The sequence below is a fragment of the Dermacentor andersoni genome, chromosome 3 (genome assembly GCF_023375885.2).
Source record: "Dermacentor andersoni chromosome 3, qqDerAnde1_hic_scaffold, whole genome shotgun sequence".
Lineage (NCBI taxonomy): Eukaryota > Metazoa > Arthropoda > Arachnida > Ixodida > Ixodidae > Dermacentor > Dermacentor andersoni.
In genome coordinates this window covers 236,570,977-236,586,981 of record NC_092816.1, presented here as the reverse complement: position 1 = coordinate 236,586,981, position 16,005 = coordinate 236,570,977, and positions in this window count along the sequence as shown.

Sequence of the window (16,005 nt, the reverse complement as noted above, 5' to 3'; positions counted from 1 at the left end):
GGATCAGGCCGACGCCATCATAAGGAAAGCATTCAAAACAGCGCTTCACCTGCCGGCCAACACCTCGACAGAGAAGCTCCTGGCCCTCTGACTCCACCACACGTTCGAGGAGCTCAAAGAAGCACAATTAGGGTCGCAGCTACTCAGACTCCAGCATACTACCACGGGCAGAAAGAGCCTAAAAAAACTGGGGCACAAAGAAATTGAAAGGCAAGAACAAAGAACGGCAAACCTATCCGATGAGTATCGCAGCACCATCAAGGTAGGGTCCCTGCCAAGAAACATGGACCCGAATTTACAGACAGGCAGGCGGAACGCTAGGGCAAAATATGTAGAAAAATACCTAGCAACAAAAGCGAACATGGTATACACGGATGCCGCGGTATATCCTCGAGAACGAAGAGAAACAGAACAAAGAGTTAGACTCAGACTATAGGGAAATCGCTTGCGCGTCGGCACGGAATTGTACAGTAACCGAGGGAGAGGAAATGGCTGTTGCTCTAGCAGCTGTGGAGGGCTACCGCACAAAAAAGGAAGCATGCCGAAACTACATTAACGGCAGAGTCGGTCAAACAGCGCTCCAAATCGTCCTCCGCGCTGGCGAACAGAATAAACGCATTAGACACACCATCTTTTGGGTACCTGGGCCCACTGAGATTGAGGGCAACCAAAGGGTTGATAGGATAGCTCGCGAGCATACAAACCGAGCGGACCTAAACAGAGATCGTGAGGATTTCATGACAGTGATCCCAACGTCCGCTGACATACTGACTTACCATAGAGGGACGAGGATCACATATTCCCCGCCCCACAATACACTCACTCAACAACAGGCAGTTTACTGGCGAAAGCTGCAGACAGGAACTTTCCCAAATTTACATATACTATGCAAAATGTTCCCAAGTCAATACAGGGACACATGCCCGTGGTGTGGTGCAATACCCACACTTTATCACATCACATGGGAGTGCAATACGAATAAGTAATTCCACAAAATATAAAATCCGAGTGCGGAGCAGTGGGAGAGCGTGCTCTCCAGCGGTGACCCTAGCCTCCAACGGAGGCTGGTGGATCATGCCCGACGAGCAGCCACGCTCAGTGGTGCCCTGGAATAGGGGCGCCAACGATGCAAGCCGGGGATCGTCATCAAGCAATAGAAGATCAAGACATCCGGCCCGACCCCTGAATTACTCTTTCTAGAGTAATAAAGTTTACTTCCTTCCTTCCTTCCTTCCTTCCTTCCGCTACATAACACAAAAAATCCTCATAGAATTTAAAAAAGAAGCTCCATTTCCCCTTGGTGGGCGGTAACAGAGTAAATAAATTTACCCAAACACAATGACATCGTCGCATAAAAAAATTAAGTAATGGGGTTTTACGTGCCAAAACCACTTTCTGATTATAAGGCACGCTGTAGTGGGGGACTCCGGAAATTTCGACCACCTGGGGTTCTTTAACGTGCACCTAAATATAAGTACACGGGTGTTTTCGCATTTCGCCTCCATCGAAATGGGGCCGCCGTGGCCGGGATTCGATCCCGCGACCTCGAGCTCAGCAGCCCAAAACCATAACCTAAATCACAACCTTTCTCAGCTGCATGGTACACTGTTACTGCCACCAGCTCGAATTTCTCGCCGCCTGTTCAACTCCAAAAGCGTCCAAGGCTTTCGTGGTTTGACTCGCATTCAACAAATCGTTTCTTCCCGCAGCCTTTGAAGACTGGAACTGCCTTCCCGAAGCAGTTGCTCCTGAGAGAAATCCAGAAAAATTCAGGCAGTCCTTAACTACACTTTGTTAAATAACTTGAACTACGCATTTTTTGTTTTCTCGCACCATTCTGATGTTACAGGCGTTGGCCAACTAATTTACATCATAGTATGTGAACTTTGGGTGCTATAACGTAAAACTATTCCAAACTTTTCTATTCCAATTCTGCGATCAGCCCTTCACGATTGGCCAAAAACTTTTTTGGACCACCCCCACTTCCCCTGTCTGTCACGCAACGTCACGAAAACCGCGATAGCTCCCCATCTGATATGATGTCTATACACTGATTATGCATCATTTGACCGAACAAAAGAAAAACAGTTATTTCTGATTGGACGCCTTTTCATCATTAGCCCTCGGCTATTGGTCAAGCGTTTTTGGGCTGCAGTTACTTCACCTGCCTGTCACGCCACGTCACAAAACGGCAAAAACTCACCGCGTCAAAGTGACGTGTACGCGTTAAAGCTGCGCTAATATACCGAACAAAACTGAATTTTCGTCTGAATAGCCGCAGGCTGCCCCGTTCCGAAAGGAATAAAAGATGGCTGCCACTGATCCCTCAGGCACTGGCTACTCGCACTTGCCGGACAGCATGGGTATTTTTGAGGGTAATAAAACTCTTCGTAGCCGTGTAACGTTTTCGAGCACTTTCGCCATGTTTACGACCTCGTCCTGGCAACTATTCTTTGCTGAGGATTCGCTTTAGAGTCATTCCTAAGCTTTTGTAGCAGGCCGCAGCGATAGTCGACGAGCCACCGCAAGCTATGTAAGGGCAAGCGCACCAATCGCAGACGCTGGCACCACCCTCTTCATACGGCTAGCGGTTTTCAGTGCAGTGGCTCGGCCCCATCGAATACCTGTCCACTTGATCGTGCATCTCGCCTTTTGTGAGCCAATTAGATAAGACAAGCCGCTCAGTGTAGGCAATGTTATTCGTTTTTCAAGCAAACAAAAGTGACCGCCTATAAACGTGGACAGCGTTTGATTGGTCTGTTTAGACAACGCTGGGGGTGACCGCTCGATGCTTGCGTCGGCGGTTACGCAAATTTGACGTCAGGAAATTGGAGTAAAAACATATTGGAATAGTTTTACGTTATAGGGCCCTTTGACTTGTATTTCCATGTTTAGTTGGGTGTCATTCTCTTATTATAAGGTATCTCTTCGTTTGTTTGCTCATTCCTAATTACTTGTAACGTAGTTCGCTCATTGTTGAATAGCATTCGCTCCATAATATGCACTTTCAATACTCTTTCCCCCGCCCTTTACGTAATGCGCTGTTAAGGCTCCTTAAGGATGAATAAATGATGATGCTGATCGCAACCGTAAATCAGAAAGAATGGAGAAATCCCGTAGTACTTTGTGTAGCCGAATTATATGCGTAAGTGACAAACAAAAGAATGATGTCCCACTTTGTATGATCCGATGAAGCGTACATGTCGAGTATGTAACCAAGGGTTCAATCGAAACGCTCCATAAGCCCATTAGATTGAGGATGGTATGGCGGTGAATACGGTGATTGTTCGGTGAACAACGTGGCATTCAGCAAGCAGAGATTCAACCACCAGCAACAAAAACACGCGACCTCTTTCGCTCAGCAGTTCCCGAGGGGGGCATAAAGAATAATGAAACGATGGAGCAGAAAGGATGCAACATTACTGGCAGTGGCTGCAGGTAGAGTGGCGGTTTCAGCATACCATGTACGGTGACCAACTGCGAAAATTCATCGTTTGCCAGCAGGTTAGCGGTAGCGGCCCGTACAGGTCAATTCCCACGTGGTCGAAGCCACGAGCAGAGCACGGAAGTGGCTGTAATAGTCCGTGCGCAGGATGAAGTGGGTATTTGCGGCGTTAGCATAGTGCGCACGAGCGCACTAATTTTGTAACAAAGCTAAACATTCCTCGGCAGTAGTAACGGTGCCGCAGGCGCTCATACGTCCTTAAGATGCCTGCGTGTGCACAATGTGGGTCGGTGTGGAAAGACGCGCATATATCGCAACGCAAAGTTCCCGGGATAACAAGGAGCCACTTGCGATCATCGGGCTGATAGTTGCGTCGATACAACAGGTTGCCCCGGAGCACGTTGGCGACGCAGGGAACGGGAGATGCAGGTGAGCTAGAAAGGAGATCCAGTAGAAAGGCTACCCAGGGTTCCTTGAACTGTTCTGATGCGAAGGTATCGATGTCGACCGACGACACCACCTCAAAGGGGGAGAGGGAGGTAGGGACGTGACATAACGTCGGCGTCAGTATGCTTTCGGCCGGAGCGGTAGACTACGTGTATGCATATGTGTATGCCAGCGCGGAAGACGTGCAGACGGGTCTTTTAAAGAGGATAACTAAGAAAGGCAGTAATGGTCAGTTGGCACGTTGAATGGCCGGCCATATAAATAACGGCGAAAATTTCCGAGTGCCCAAACGATAGCTAGAGATTCTTTTTCTGTGGCGCAAGAGTTGCGTTCCGCTTTGCTCAGTGCAAGACTGGCGTACTCGGAGTAGCCATGTTTTCGCTGCCCAGGGCCAGCGGCAAGGACAATAGCGCTGGCCTCGGCATGCAGCTGGGGCGGTGGAATCGTATAGTGTGGCAGTAGAGGCGGGGACGTGAGGAGGTGTAAGGTCACGAACGCAGTGGCGCATACAGGAGATCAAAAAGATAGGTTGTTGGCGCCACTTAAGAGTTGTGTCAGAGGTATTACAATCGAGGAAAATTCGCGAACAGAGCGTCTGAAGTAAGAACAGAGGCCGATGAAGGCGCGGAGTTCTTTGAGTGCCTTAGGTTTTGGAAACTCCGGCAGAGCCCGAAGTTATAATGGGTCGGGACAGATTCCGTCTTGGGATACGACATGAACTAGAACCACGAGCTTGCGCGTGGCAAACTGACACTTTTTCAGGTTAGTTGGAGGCCTGCGTTGGTCAGGCACGTCGACACTTGCCTAAGACGCAAAAGATGCGTGTTGAACTCGGGGTCGAACAAAAAGATGTCGTCGAGGTAGCATAAACACGTGCTCCATTTTCGACTGCGCAAGATATTGTCCATCATTCGTCCAAACAGTGCAGGCGCATTGCAAAGACAAAATTGCAGCACGCTAAATTCGTATAAAGAGTCTGGAGTAATGAATGTGGTTTTAGGGCGGACTACGCGTTCTCTGTGGAACCTTCAAGAATATGTTCTAAATTTTTTTATTATTTTCGTCAGTAAATGTTCGTGCAAGCCACTCCAGAGCGTCGTCAATGCGCGGTAGAGAGTACACGTCATTACATGTTATCGTATTAAGAGGGCTATAGCCAACGCCGAAGCGAATGGAACTATCTTGTTTTGGGACGAGAACCACCGGTGATGCCGATGGACTATTGGAAAGTCGAATGACGCCGCGCTGAAGCATGTCGCAGACGTGCTCACTGACGACCTGATGCTTCTTGGCTGAGACACGGTACGGGCGCTGCCGCAATGGCGCGTTGGATCCAGTGTCGATGGGATGCCTAACGTTCGATGTGCGGCCCACAGTAGTATGGGCGACGTCAAAACAAGAATGAAAATGGTCAAGCAGGTGACGAAGCTGGAAGCATTGCTCGGAAGCAAGGTCATCGGCAATGAAAGGAGCGAATGCCTCAGATGATGGCTGAGCAGAAGTGGAAAACGCACCAGAGTCAGTGAGCCCTACATCCGAAGCATCCGGCACGTCCATAATAATCATCTCATCAAGGGGCAGAACACGACCAAGTACTTTGCCGCAGAGAGCCGTCTGGGGTATGGGAAGCGGAATGCAGACAACTATGTACCTGAGACCGGCTGAAATGTCAAGTGTGGCGAAAGGGAGGGGAATATCTTTGCGGGTTATGACGATTTCCGAAGGAGTGAAGAGGACAGAGCATTTCAGAAAGAGCGGTTCAGAAAACGGGAACAACGACAAACGACGACGGCGGTATTGCGATGTCTTCCCGAAGGACCAGCTTAGCGGGAAAAGAAGTGGTGCCGGCGAGGGGAACAGGATATAGAAGGAACAGGGTACTGTTGAGGCTGCATTGGTAGAGCTTCAGCAACTTGCTCTTCAATCCCCTACCGGAGCAGCGGAGTGAGCTGTGTAGGTGGCGGTCGCGGCAGCGGCTGTTGTTGGGGCAGCTCATCGAAGGGTAGTAGAGAAAGCTGACGTGCAACTTCTGCCCGCACGAATGCTTGGATTTTTGCGAGCAAGGGTGAGTGATCAGAGCGCACGGTCATGGCGGAGAGGGCCTCGTCAGCCACTGAGGGGCGCCAGGTCAAATCTCGCTGGCTCCTCAACTCACCGTAGCTTTGGCACAAGTGTTTGAGCTCCGCTACGGTACGTTGACTCTTGGCGATCAACATGTAAAAAATATCATCGGCGATGGCCGATATTCAGGTATAGAAGCATCCACAGACTCGCACATGTCAGCACCTCTTCAATATAACTCAAGCCATCCTTGAATGGCTTTTCCCTTCGCCTCCCATCACATGTATATGTGATAAACTAATAAAGAATCAATCAATTAATCAACTGGTGAATGCTTCACCCGGTGGTTGCGCTCGCTTTCGTAACCGCTGCTCAGTGCAAAACTTGCGGATGGCGGGGAGACCGAAAACTTCAGCGAAACTGATCGTGAACGCTTACCAGGACTGAAAGTCGGCTTCTTGATCTTTATGCCACAGGTGACGTTATTTCACTTGGAGGTATCGTCCCACCGAATCTGCAAGCTCACCCGGTCATATGAAGAAAGCCGGTCGTTGACGTCATACTCATCCGCACCGCTGAAAACCGCGGGATCTGTGTGCCGATGAGCGCCAGAGCAGGCCACGCATGGTGGCGGCAACAACTGCGGGATAGAGTCAGGCATGACTGGTGGCAGAGACCGAGACCAGAGTTCTAGGTTGGAGATGTACTTGAAGACCCAGCACCTCCACCACTTGTAAAGGGGTGTATTTAATCATTCAACTGGTAGCGTCAAGCGTAACCGAGAAGCCAGGCGACGAAGAGCAGGAACCGCTGGATGGTTGAGTGCCTCTCTTTCGTGTCAAGCACTGACCATCTCAGGCTGTCTCAGTGGTTGCACTGGAGGCATGGCATACACGATCTGGCTGGCCTTGTCCGTATGCTCCCTTTCTTTCTTACACACATACGTTATGGGGCTCTTAGCGGTAGTGCAAACCCAATGTGGGTGTTTCTTTTAATGTTACATTTTATTCTATTGGCCTTGAGACATGATGACGAGCTCTATATTACTCCCTTACAATTTCTTTAAGGAAAATTGGGATCGAATTCCCTAGCTCCATCTACAGCGTTCCGCCTCAAAGGTCAGGTCATGTGGCCTCAATACCGGAGCACCGTGCTCGCGCATAGAAGCAGTGCACAGCTCGCCAAGCTATCAAGGTGATTACGCATTATTTTACTTTAGAAGAGCCCACGTAAATTGACGTTATTGCGGTTTGTTCATTTCAGTCGTGAAGTGAGTCCTGGTAGCGATTTAAAGAACGATCTCAGTCGTGTTTCCAAAGCACGAAGCACGCATTGACGTCGCAAAAGAAGAAAAAACGCTAGACGCCGCAGCATCTAGTGCACCTTCGTTTCGAATACCGAAGTCCGCCTTAGTCCTCAAAAAATAAAAGATAGGCCTGCGCTCAATATGGGGGTAAATAAATTTCTGGACCTTTCCTTTTTACGACTGGCATGCGGGCTTCGTTCTTTCTAAACATGACTGATGGCGCTACACACTAAACATTTTAACAACTTTATGGGGGTTAAAAGGGGTGTTTTATGCATTTGCACTCACGCCTACACCCTTTCAGCACCCTTTCCGGCCAAAACACCCTATAGTAAGGGAGTATACCACACATAAGTTGTGACTTTCCTCAAAGAAGGGTGTTAAGTCGACGAATGAAGGGTGCTGAACGCGTTGCTGCATAAATCTGGGTAACGTGTACGCGCCCGCGCATTGAGCAATGTGTTTATGTATTGTATTTTAAATGTGAAAGCATTTTATGTCCTTTCATGTAGAAAAGCTGGCGTTCTCCGCAACAACGATTCATATGCGACCCTGCTCATGCCAATCTTGCCATTTTCCTTGAAAGCATTCAGAACCGGGCCGCCCGTTTCATTCTCTCAGATTATTCACGTCATTCTAGCGTCATGTCCATGACAAGAACTAGGTCTACCTGACCATTGGTTGCGTCACAAGTACTTTCGTCTCTGTCTTTTTCATATTATATGCTACTTTAACCCTTCTCCTCAAGAAAATCTTTTCACCACATCAAGTTCTCCTCTCGCATCGACCATCAACACAAAATTGACGTGCCATTCTTCGTTTTTGCCAAGAACAGCCACTGAATGGAACCGCCTTCCCGCCTGTACAGTCTCAACTTGTGACACCACTAATTCAAGATCGCCGTTCAAATTGTCTTACAGTTTGATTTTCTATTCTTGCCCCGCACTGCAAATATTGTATGTTTTCACTACTTCTTTCTGTTGTACCTACTAGGCCTTAAAAGTATGTATAATAAATAAATAAATAAATAAATGAATAAATAAATAAATAAATAAATAAATAAAATGTGACGTCATCACCGTCTTGTATGACGTCAGTAGTGATACAGAAAGTAGTAAATAGAACAACGCTAATTATGAGCAATTAGGGGTAATTAATGTCAAATAATGTACATTATGGTGGATAAATTGGATTAAGGTTTGTACAAACTATAGCAAGATGGATCACGGTAGATTAAGGTAGAATTGTGAACTACACGTGACAATATATGAACTACCGTATCAAGGTCACGTAACAATTGCAAGTGTACATCTGTGAAGTCATTAAGTTTTCGTATTCCTAAGTGACTGTCGATTTTTTTGAAGGATTCTGATGTTACTAGCATGACGGCCACTCCGAAAATGTATCATCCAGAAAAAGTACGCACTTTCACTTACAATTTAATTATTATTATATATTGTGCTCATAGTAATATTAGCATGCAATTAAGCACTAAATGAAAACACGCGAGCAACTTGCACAATTCTGCACAAATATTTCGGTGCCCTTAACAGACCAACAAAAAGTGGCGAAATTAAAGAAGCTGTTTGGGTACATTGCTGATGAAACAGGGACGTGCTGTTAGACGATCCTCTGCTGTACAATGGCATCAACATACAATTTGCCTGGTGAAGCCATAGATACATTTATAGCTGCGAGATCACGTTGGCAGTTGTCAAACACGAATTTCCACGTACCTTGCCTAATTCATTCAGAGGTTTACAGCTACTGATCTGCCTTCTAAGCGCATGCTCACAGTTTGTGAGGCTCTGCGTATATGTTAAGGGCTGGTGTCGTCAAAGCTGTAATCGCTTATCCACAGCATACGCTTTTACAAACGCAGTCTTCAGTCTCCTCATGAATGCTTACGCGTCGCTGTCGCGCGACCAAGATGTGAGCGTCTTAATCGAGCCAATAAAACATTACGCTGTGACCTCGCAAGGTTGCTTCGTTCGGACGCAGCGAGTAATCTAATCGCACCAGCAGAAGAGCGCCGATCGCCTCGCTCACGATTTGTGCACCGCACCCTCAGTGATGCAGCACAGACTTCGCCCCCCCCCCCAAAAAAAAAAGAAAGGCCGGCACTGGGTGCACGCGCGTGGCAGCAGACAACCCCAAGTGGAGTCCGCTGCTGCCACACATGATGGCGTCACAAAAAAAGCGTAATAAAAATACATAATATGCTAACATTATGGTCTTGTGAAATGCTCTATGCTTAAATAAATGGTATGCTATTTGTATTGGATCATGTGTTGCTCCCGTCCTTGTGGATATTTTTTTGTCTTGTGTGGATCATTCTTTAGACCATGCTTTTATTGAGCGGGAAGTTTTAAAAGTTTTAGATATGTCGATGATTTTTTGGTATTTTTATCGCTTGACTCGTCCTACCAGGATACAATCAATAAGGTTTTAGAAGATCTTAAGGTACATGGACAAGGTCTTATGTTTACCCACGAGAGTCCACAAAACAATGTATTGCAGTTTTTGGAACTGAAGCTTCAATTCTTTGAACGCCATGTGTGTTGGGCGTATCAACCCCGTGCGAAAAAGGAACTGTTGTCCTTCAGGTCTGCGCACTCGAAGATTGTGAAAAGAGGTATTGCATCGTCATGTATAGAATTGGCACTTAAGAGTTCGTGTGTGCACAAGATGCAAGAAAGTTTTGACAATCAGATCAGCCGACTTTTGGCAGCTGGGTTCCCTATGTCGCTTTTGACTGCAGTGGTTGAAGCTCTGGTCCAGAGAAGTAAAACCACAAGAAGGCCGGCCGCCGAACGTGAAACGCGAAGGCCTGCGGTGGTCCCTTATATACATAAGGTGACCCATCAACTCAAGAAAGTTGCTTGCAGGCATGGCGTTCCTTTGGCAATTTCTGCACCAAACAAGCTTTCAAAGCTATGTTCCCGCACCTGCGGAGAGAACAGAGGAGGATGTCAAATTCGGCATGATGCCTCATACGTTTCGTGCGCTGTCGGCGTAGTTTATGGCATTCCACTCTCATGTGGTAAGACATACGTTGGCCAGACAGGGCGTTGCGTCAATGAGCGACTCAGGGAACATGCGCAAAAAGTAAACAAAAATGTAGATAAACGAGCGCACCTGGTTGCGCATATAAACTCTTGCAGCAATTGTGAGGCGCGATTTGATCGGACGATAACTCTTGGAAAAAGCAAGAATGAACATGCGCGGCTTGCCTTAGAGGCCTATCACATAAAAAGACAAGGAAATAATTGCATTAGTGACACAGCGTTGTCCCTGCACCAATCAGAATTTGATTTCCTACGTTTACGTATACGATAAGTTGGCAGATGTCAGTAGTGTATTCTCTGCGCCTGCGCGATTATGCGGCCTAGGTATATATATGCATCGATGACGACAAGAAAAAAGAAGTTGTTAGCGCCAGTGTGTGTCCTGTCTTTCTTTTTGTGGCTCGTCTTAGTTGTTTGCGCTGTTACGTTTAGTTCATAAATAAATGAGGCATTTATTTATGCTGCGTTTTAAAATAGAAAATGACTGTCGGCGCCTTCACACGCGTGCACGCCATGCACGCAGCTGGAGGACCGTCGTGGTTCCTTGTGGCTGTGTGGTGTGTACTGTAGTACTAGAGCACTGTGTAATATCTGCGAGCACGAATGACGTTGCCGTTACGAAGGTACAGAAGCTACGAACGAACTGTACTACATCCACAAAACAGCACGACATGTCTGATTTGGACTGTCGGTTTCGAAGAGTCGTGGTAACGCAGCAAGACTGCATATGGTGCCGACATGGATAATGCATTTTGCAGGGTGTGTCATAAGTAGCGATTCTTTAAGTTGTGTGTACGCCTTCTGGCAAAGCCGGATGCCTGTTTGGCCTTGGACACCACGTCGACACACTGCTCACGAGCTCGAAAGCGCAGAAGTGGCGCGCGCCGGCATTGACGTTAATGTAGGGTGCATACACATTTCCAAATCGCTTTGCAAAATAAAGCCTGCAAAGCCTTTTGTCGATCAGCAAAGTGCATCCAGACATTTCGCGTCGCGTTACGCACGCAGAAGCCTAGTAACGAAAGCCTGAACGTGATACGTGAATGTAACAGAAAGGTCTGTTCCCGCCTGAAGGTAATGCCAGCAAGTGTCCGTGACGAGTGTTAAGTGACTCACACGAGGCTAGCCGTTGAACAGTGTGTGGAGTGCCGCTGCTTCAATCTGGCCAGTGCCCAACCCGCTTTCATGAACCATTTGAAATGCACAATGTATTAGTTGCTATAGATTGTGGTGCAGTGAGAATGCCATTCCATAGCAGCCATGAAAATTACCTGTGGAAGTAATAGTAATGCGATAGGTTTTTGTGGTGATTGCCATTACCCAGGCAGCACAACAGCAATGGTCCAACCATGGCCCAATGCTGGCACAAATTTGTACCAATATTGGACCAAAGTCGGCATATTGGCAAAGTGCAACCCAATCCAATGCTGGCCCAGCGTTAAAGCCAAGATTGGACCAATGTCATGCCAATGCAGCTGCCAATGTGCTGCCAGCGTAGGACCACCGTTGAGCCATATCGTTGCCGTTATTAATGCCAGCTTTGAGCCGATGCAGCATCCATTGTGCTGCCAGCGTAGGACCAGTGTTGAGCCATATCGCTGCCATTATTAATGGCAGCTTTGAGCCAATGCTCTTTGCATGACGAATATTTTAGGTATGCCAATTCTATAGCGTTAACGAGAGGGTGGCAGGTCTTGTGAAACCTAAAAAGAGGTACAAATTGATGGTCGTACTGGTCTACGCCCCTACATCCAGTCATGATGACCAGGAAGTCGAAAGCTTCTATGAAGACGTGGAATCAGCGATGGGTAAAGTCGAAACAAAATACACTATACTGAGGGGGACTTCAATGCCAAGGTAGGCAAGAAGCAAGCTCGAGAGAAGTCAGGGGGGCAATATGGCATAGGCACTAGGAACAGCAGGGGAGAGCTATTATTAGACTTTGCAGAACAGTATAATATGTGGATAATGAATACCTTCTTTCGCAACCGGGATAGCCGAAAGCGGACATGGAGGAGCCCGAATGACGAGACTAGAAATGACCTAGACTTTATACTCTGTGCTAACCCTGGCATCATAAGAGATGTGGACGTGCTTGGCAAGGTGCGCTGCAGTGACCATAGGATGGTAAGAACTAGAATTAGCCTAGACTTGAGGAGGAAACGGAAGAAACTGGTACATAAGAAGCCGATCAATGAGTTAGCGGTAAGAGGGAAAATAGAGGAATTCCGGATCAAGCTACAGCACAGATATTCGGGTTTAACTCAGGAAGTGGATCTTAGTGTTGAAATAATGAACGACAATCTTACGGGCATCATTAAGGAGTGTGCAATAGAAGGCGGTGGTAACAGCGTTAAACAGGATACCAGTAAGCTATCATACGAGACGAAAGATCTCATCCAGAAACGGCAATGCATGAAAGCCTCTAACCCTACAGCTAGAATAGAACTGGCAGAACTTTCGAAGTTAATCAACAAGCGCAAGACAGCTGAAATAAGGAAGTATAATATGGATAGAATTGAACATGCTCTCAGAAACTGAGGAAGCGAAAAAGCAGTGAAGAAGTAACTAGGAAGTGGCACGAATTAGTTGTATGCGTTAAGAGACAAAGCCGGCAATATCATTACTAATATGAATGAGATAGTACAAGTGGCGGAGGAGTTCTATACATATTTATACAGTACCAGTGGCACCCATGACGATAATGGAGGAGAGAATAGTCTAGACGAATTTGAAATCCCACAAGTAACACCGGAAGATGTATAGAAAGCCTTGGGAGCTATGCAAACGGGGAAGGCAGCTGGGGAGGATCAGGTAACAGCAGAGTTGCTGAAGGATGGTAGGCAGATTGTTCTAGAAAAACTGGCCACCCTGTATACGCAAGGCCTCATGACCTCGAGCGTACCGGAATCTTGGCAGAACGCTAACATAATCCTAATTCATAACAAAGGGGACGCCAAGGACTTGAAAAATTATAGACCGATCAGCGCACTGTCCGTAGCCTACAAAGTACTTACTAAGGTAATCGCAAATAGAATCAGGAACACCTTAGACTTATGTCAATCAAAGGACCAGGCTGGATTCCGTAAAGGCTACTCAACAATAGACCATGTTCACACCATCAATCAGGTGATAGAGACATGTGCGCAATGTAGCCAAACCTTATATATAGCTTTCATTGATTACGAGAAAGCGTTCGATTCTGTCGAAACCTCAGCAGTCATGGAGGCATTACGGAATCAGGGTGTAGACGAGCCATATGTAAAAATATTCAAATATATCTATAGTGGCTCCACAGCCACCATAGTCCTCCATAAAGACAGCAACAAAATCCCAATAAAGAAAGGCGTTAGGCAGGGAGATACGATTTCTCCAATGGTATTCACAGCGTTTTTACAGGAAGTATTCAGAGACCTGGATTGGGAAGAATTGGGGATAAAAGGTAATGGAGAATACCTTAGTGACTTGCGATTCGCTGATGATATTGCCTTGCTTAGTAACTCAGGGGACCAATTGCAATGCATGCTCATTGACCTGGAGAGGCACAGCAGAAGAGTGGGTCTAAAAATTAATCTGCAGAAAATTAAACTAATGTTTAACAGTCTCGGAAGACAGCAGCAATTTACAATAGGTAGCGACGCACTGGAAGTGGTAAGGGAATACATCTACTCAGGGCAGGTAGTGACGGTGGATCCGGATCATGAGACGGAAATAATCAGAAGAATAAGAGTGGGCTGGGGTGCGTTTGGCAGGCATTCTCAGATGATGAACAGCAGGTTGTCATTATCCCTGCAGAGAAAAGTGTATAATAGCTGTGTCTTACTAGTACTCACCTACGGGGCAGAAACCTGGAGCATTACGACAAGGGTTCTACTTCAATTAAGGACGACGCAAGGAGCTATGGAAAGAATGATAGGTGTAACGTTAAGGGATAAGAAAAGAGGAGATTGGGTGAGGGAACAAACGCGAGTTAATGACATCTTAGTTGAAATCAAAAAAAAGGAAATGGGCATCGGCAGGACATGTAATGAGGAGGGAAGATAACCGATGTTCATTAAGGGTGACGGACTGGATTGCCAGGGAAGGGAAGCGTGGAGGGGGCGGCAGAAAGTTAGGTGGGCGGATGAGATTAAGAAGTTTCCAGGGATGACATGGTCATAATTAGTACATGACCGGGGTAGTTGGAGAAGTATGGGAGAGGCCTTTGCCCTGCAGTGGGCGTAACCAGGCTGATGATGATGATATTGCCGAAATACTACATGGTCTCAATGTACAAAACTGCGATGCGGGGTCACAGCTTCAAAGCCAGTCTGTTTTGTGTATTGTTGTTGATATTGTAGTAATGTGGAGCTTTCCTCTTCATGAGAGCACAGAAAGAAAAATATTACAGTTGGTAGCTAAGCGCCAACTACATTGGAAGATCTGAAACTAGCGTTTTTTTTTTATTTGCGGGTTGGTCTTGGCTGGTACATCGCTGTCCGGTCACTTCAACAAATTTTGTTTGTGTGCAACTGCAGCAAAAACGCCGATACTACCGTTTCATTGCCAGGACCTTTACGCCCTCCTCGCGCACAAGAAGGACACCAGATAATTGGTGCGCGCAGGTAATATACACTGATATTGTTTTGCTAATTTCAGTGTAGCGAGGTGTCTGCGAACGGAGCATTTTCTTAGTATCAGTTATACCCATGAGTATACCCATGAGGGCATATTAGCCATTGTAGCGGTTTACTGTAGGACAAGTGAAGTGCTGAAAACTTGGTGTGCCTTGCCCTTTCCGCAGATCGTCCATTCATTATGTTATGGTGACGATCAACGTTGTGTCCGTCAGGCCTCCTCCTCATTTTTAGCTTCACCATCGCGAGAGTGGACCGAGAAAGGAAGCTTTCTTCACAATCAGCCCCAGCGGGATTCCACTACTCGGAACTGCTGCAGTTTGCATTCAGTGGCTGGGCATCCTAACCACATCCTTAGTCTCACAATCGCTAGAGCGCGCAGAAAAAAGAGAGCTTTCGTCGCTATCACTACCACGAACCCATGTAAATGCAACGTACGTGCAGGGGCTGGGCATGCTAGCTTTTGCGCTACCACCTGCCGCCGCCACCTTAGATTTTCCATGCATACCTGCTTCTTGTTTTCATCACAGACGCATGCAGGGCAAACGCGGATAAGAAAAAAAATATCAGTGCCCTTACACTCTGTGAAGAAGGATTACCAGCAAAGCTATGTATGTGGGCCCCTTAATGGCGAACTGCACCTCCGCCGCGCGTGGGCCCGCTATTGCACTATCTTGCGGATCGGCCCACGTATGGGCAGCGCTAAACGCCTGCTTCACCTCCACCGCGGGTCGGGTTGGTTTTGCACTATCTTCGGGATCGGCCCACGTATGGGGAGTGTTTAACGCCTGCTTCACCGCCGCCGTGGGCCAGTCCGGCATTGTACTATCTTCGGGATTTTGTTCTACACGCGGACACGATAGTAAAGAAAGTAGCCGTTAAGAGGATGCTTTAGCTCGGCTGATTTTATTTAAATATATGTATAAATTTCGTGTGAACAATGATGTTTATCTCTGGGATACTACTGGCAATCGGGCTGTGCGTGTGTCCGAGTCTTCTACCGAATGACACTATCAAATTCATCATGATGCTTCCGATCGTGCAACAACATCATTGTCGGGA